Raw genomic sequence first — 6,000 nt, 5'->3', positions numbered from 1 at the left:
CGGAGTCACTAAACATCTTACTTATTTGTTAGGAGAAAGATAACTCTTTATACTAAGCCAAGTTGCAGGTGTTGACAAAGAAAAGCCCTATAAATACAAGTTAGCATAAATCCCTTAATTGGAATTATCTGCACCTATTTAGCTCCACATTTTACATATGTACATTCATTCAAAATACCCTATGCATAACCTAAAAAAAACACTACATTTCTTGGCAGTTTTTATGTTTCTATATCATTTTCCATTGCTTAGAGACTTAGAATACATGTTTACTTCTGCACTGTTTCATTGGGTTTCAAGGCTAAGGATATGGTCAGTGGTCATGTTATGAATAGATGTAGAAAACCTTGAGAAATTGATACAGAAATTATATAGAAATGTATATAACTTTTTATTACATACAGTATCAATTATTTGTTGAAAGTGAACAGCCCCTTTAAATCCTGCAGATATGGGGCAGATCTTGTTGCTTATCATGGGGGTTGTGGGTTATCGTGCCCCTCTTGATCCTATATTGATCAACAATCCTGTGGAAAGAGGATAAATGTTATTAACCCCTTAAGGACGCAGCCATTTTACAGCTTAAGGCTCAGCCCGATTTTTTGGATTCTGACTTGCTTCGCTTTATATGGTTATAACTTTTGAACACTGTTACTTATCAAAACGATTCTGAGATTGTTTTTTCCCCACATGTTGTACTTCATTTTAGTGGTAAATTTTGGCAGATAAGTTTTGCGTTTATTTACAAAAAAAAGAAAATGTGATGAATTTTTTGAAAAATTTGCCATTTTCGAAATTCTAAATCATCACGTTTTCAGGCAGATAGATTTACCAGCTAAATAAGTTGCTGAATAACATTTCCCATTTGTCTACTTTACATTTTCATAATTTCTGAAATATCTGGATAATTTATTTTGACGTCACGCGGCTTGCAAATAGAATATCGCTTTTCCGGATTTTCAGAATTGACTATTTTGGGGATAAATACAGTTTTGAATGAAATTTTACATATTTAGCATCAAAACCCCCTATATAACCAACCCATTTTCAAATCTGCACCCCTCAAGCTATCAGAAACAGCTTTTACGAAGATTGTTAACCCCTTGAGATCTTCATAGTAATTGAATCAAAATGGAGGTGAAATTTAGAATGGTCATATTGTTCCCTTATACGTTCATTTAGCACCAAAATTTACACATTTCCAAAATATAAAAAGAGAAAACCCACCATACAATTTGTTCTGCAATTTCTCCTGAGTACAAAGACCCCCCACATGTGGCCGTTACTTGTTTTATGGGGGCACAGCGAGGCGCAGAAGGGAAGGAGGGCGCTGCAGCTGCCAGGAATTTAGTTTCCTCATTGGCCCCTTTTGAAGGCTATAAAATTTTCGCTTTTTCGTTATTGGGGCCATGTGACGGCATTTTTTTTGCGGGATGAGATGCTTTTTCCATTGTTACCATTTTGGGGTTGGTATCACCTATTGTTGAAAATTTAGGAACTTTTTTTGAGGGCAGGAGTAGAAAAGCATCAATTCTGTACTGGATTTTTTACTTTTTTTTTTTTGGTGTTCACCGTATAGACTAATAGTCATGTTATCTTTATTCTATGGGTTGATACGATTACGGGGATACCAGACATGAATATATTTTCTTACGTTTTACTAAATTTGTCAAACAAAACCCTAATGTGGGGAAAAATCTATAATTTTTGTATTGCCATCTTCCAAGTGGCATAACTTTGTTACGTTTTTGGCTACGGAGCTGGTTGATGGCTTGTTTTTTGCGGGACATGTTGTACTTTGCACCAGTATCATGTCTGAGTACATATGGTTTTTTGGTCGCATTTTATATCATTTTTTGTGGGATTGAAAAGGTAAAAATCATAATTTTTGGAGGGTTTATAACAGTTTTTTTTTACGGCGTTTATCGTGGGGGTTCAATAATGATTTACTTTTATTCTACGGGTTGTTACGGACGCGGTGATACTATATATGTGGGGTTTGTGTTATGATTTAGACTTTTTTTTGAGTTATATGTCTCTTTATATGTTTTGGGGGTTTTGGGCATTTTTAGTGATTTATTACTTTATTTTTTTATTGAATAACTTTTTTTTTTACTTTTTCACTTTTATACCATGGGACATGAAGAAGCAATCTTCTGATTGCTTCTTCATGATAATATTCTGCAATACTCATGTATTGCAGAGTATTATCAGTGTCAGCCTATGCACTTGCATAGGCTGGCACTTTGCCAGTAAGATGACGTCACAGACGCCATCTTACTGGCAATTCTTGCTAGTAACTCTGGGGTCCAGATCGGACCCCAGAGTTACTATAGCAACGATCGGCGCCCCCCGAAAACGGTTCGGGGGGGCCGATCGTGGGGGAAAGACCCCCCAGATACTTGTTAGATGCCGCGGTCGCGCTGACCGCGGCATCTAACGGGTTAAGCACCCGCGATCGGAGACAACTCCGATCGCGGGTGTTACACTGGGGTGCCGGCTATTAGTTACAGCCGGCACCCCGTGTTTCCCGATGCCGGTTCGGCTCTGATCCAGAGCCGAGCCGGCATAGGAGCCGTGGCGGATATATCCGCCACTGAGCGCTAAGTCACTGCGCTCCGTGGCGGATATATCCGCCGCGGAGCGCGAAGGGGTTAATGACATAACCCTTTTGATGACCTACAATTATGATAGTTCAGTAGGGTAGGTTAATTTTAACATTGAGAGAAAGAATATCAAAAATAAAATCCAGAAAATTATAATGTATAAATTTCCATTGATGCGGTGAAGTAGTCCTGTGCCCTTAGCAGAGAAGCACCCCAAAACATAACGGGGAAGATTTATTAATCTATCTTTGATAGAATTATGTTATAGTTTGCACAAAAAAAATGTCGGGACCACATTTATAAAAGGGTTTTAGACAGTTATGTGGCTCTCATATGACTAGCTTGAAAAAGACCATGTTTTTTGAAAAGGAGGTGTGGTCTCACACCAAAAAGGTCCGTGCGCCAAAAATACTGCTGACGCAACAATATTTTCTCCTTGTTTTCCGGGGTAAAGTAAGCCTATCACTGCAGCTCTCCACCAGTCGGGGCTTTATGGGAGAGTGTGCCGATGAAAGCCTCTCCTCAGTGCAAGACATATGTAAGCCCGCATATAGTTTGCAAAAAAAAACATATGAAGGATTCCCAGACTAGGAGAAATAAGATTCCCTGGTCTGATAATACGAAGATTGAACTTTTTGGTGTTAATTCTAAGCAGTATTTATGAGTAAATGTAGAGTGTTCTGGACTTCAGACTGGGCTGAAGCTGCACCTTCCAATAAGACACTAAGCACAAAGCTGGAATAACAAAGCAGTGGCATCAGAACAACTCTGTGACCATTCATGACTGGCCCACCCAGATCCCTGACCTAAACCCAATTGAGCATCTCTAGAGAGTTTTGAAAATGGCCTTACCAAATAGCCTCTGTGTGTTTGTACTTTTATTTTATAAGCGTAACTCCAAAGTATTTTTTCAGCCCTGTGACTATACGATTTTCATAATTTTGGTCTGTGATTGGAACAAAGATAAACAATATAGCTCTATTGCAGACACCTCTCATAGGTCTTATGTTCATCATTGCAGTTTGTGGCTAAAGTATTACCATCATCCAGAGAGTTTTACCAGGTCAGGGGTCAAAGTGGCCACAGTTGTCCATTTGTCACTAGGGGTTGTCTGTAAGTCGGGTGTTCTGAAGTTGAGGACTGCCTGCTTATAATCCAAATGTCTACTTCTTACGCAAAGTGTTAACACTGGACAAAATTGAGGTGCAAACCTAGTTTTATGCAAGTGTACATGGATTTGTTTTTTTAACCTTGCCGATATGTAAAAGGATTTCAGAGCAATTCAACAAATCTCCAAAACATTAAAACGTTACTACCCAGTTATAGATATGTTACATACAGTTCAATTTTATATTACTTTAAAAAAATACATACATTTGGCTGAAGACCATTACATTGAAGTAAACTTAATCACCATCAGATTACATAACCTCCTCCTAGTCATATAATCTCTCAGTATGGGTTAAGATTATTTTTCTATTGCTCTGTAGTTTACTGAAAAGAAATCATTCGGTTTTGTTCTGCTTCTCTTTCAACATACATAATCTGTTATGTACAGCCTGAGCATAATGGAATACACAGGGAGGGCTCATTGTACCTAATATCACCTTGTGTTCGGAATGGTGATCACTATACTACAAATACTACAAAGGGAATAATAGTCAATATACTCTCATATAAATAAGAACAAGGCCAATAGTAAAGAAAAACAAGTAAAGACTCATAGTAAAGAATCTTTCACTTGTGTTTTTATAAAAATGTATCCCTGGACAATCCATCAGAACTAAATGTGACTAAAGCAGTAAATGTCCCATTGATCTGTATTTATCTGAAGCGACACTTCACTACATATAATAAAAGTGAAGAGACAGCCCCAGTCATTTCAGATGCAAAAATATCTCACTGATGGACGATGTGCTTGGTACCGGTTACCGCTAGAAATTTTGGAATGGTTATTCCTGAAGTGTGTTTTCTGCACACCAGCTCTTTTCTTATTCTTAAATTTCATTTCAGGTTTTTGTAATGAGATCAATGTATGCAGCCATGTGTGACCCCACATGAGATGTGATAGAATGTGTATATGGGGTGCTAGTGCTAAGCAAGCATTAAATTATCTTAGTACAAGTACAGTTGTAACACAAAAATTTAAATATAAACATATTGTGAAATAGTAACATCCCAAAAATGTTTCTTGATACAAAATGAAGAAATAAAAAATATTCAGTTTCATGCGACAGATTGAGTTTTTTGTTACAAAACTGAATTTATAAAAAAAAAATACAAAATTGTGACATGTTGGGGACATTTACTAAGGATCCACGGACCGCATTCCGTCGGGTTTCCCGACTATTTCCGATTTGCGCCGCATTTAACAGGGGTTTTTGGTGCACGTGATCCAAAAAAATGTTCTTTTCCATAGAATGGAATCTTGTCTTATTAGAGAAAGGAAATTCTGTGGATCCAGCACTCGTGGTTCGTTGATTAAAAAGGTTGATTAAAAAGTGCTACTATGCACTTTTTAACAGGCACTATGATATGCACATAGCACTTTCTGTGCATCCCATGATTTTTTCCGCTAAGAAAATACTTGATTTTTATATTTTTGTAAACCAATAAAGTATATGCCTTTTTAATCAACGAACCACGAGTGCTGGATCCACAGAATTTCCTTTCTCTTGTTCTACACCTGCAGCGGCACAGGCATACTGCTGTCCAAGGACCCGGGCACCGTTCACACGGCTCAAGTGGAAACTGCATATAGGACTGCCTTATATAAGAATATCGGCTGATAAGGTGAGCTGCAAGCTTTTATCTTTTTCAACATCTATACATTTTTCTAAATCTTGTCTTAATTTTTGTCTATATTCTATATTTATTCAGTAAAACATTTTAGATTAAAATGGTCTATATTTTAATTTCCAGTTCTATTCTACTCTTCATTCATGAAAGCCATTTCAAGTATTTAAGTAAAAACAATGTTCTACTTTTAGAACATGGGCACTAGCCTTTGATATTGTCCGTAGATTTTGGCTACATTTTATGAATAGAGAACATCAATGCAGTTATGTAGTAATCTAATGGTCATTTCCACTTGAAAATAAACCAAGAATGTCTTATTTCAAAACTGTTTATATTTAACAGTCAACCTATCAACTTCAATTTTTCAAATGAGATGTCTAGAATGAAATACACTGACCTTCTACTGGAGCTGTCCACCCCGATCATAAACATATCTCATACTTCTAATATTGAGGTCTCACTGTCTGAAAACAGCAGGTCTAATGAGAATTCAACATGTCCAATCCTAGTTACCGTATTTTTCTGCCTATAGGGCGCACCAGACTATAAGGCGCACCTCTGATAAATGCCTGCTAAGACATCTAGGTTCATATAT

Source organism: Engystomops pustulosus, chromosome 3 (genome assembly GCF_040894005.1).
Source record: "Engystomops pustulosus chromosome 3, aEngPut4.maternal, whole genome shotgun sequence".
NCBI lineage: Eukaryota > Metazoa > Chordata > Amphibia > Anura > Leptodactylidae > Engystomops > Engystomops pustulosus.
The sequence above is the reverse complement of the archived record's forward strand: the minus strand, read 5'-3'. Positions refer to the sequence as shown.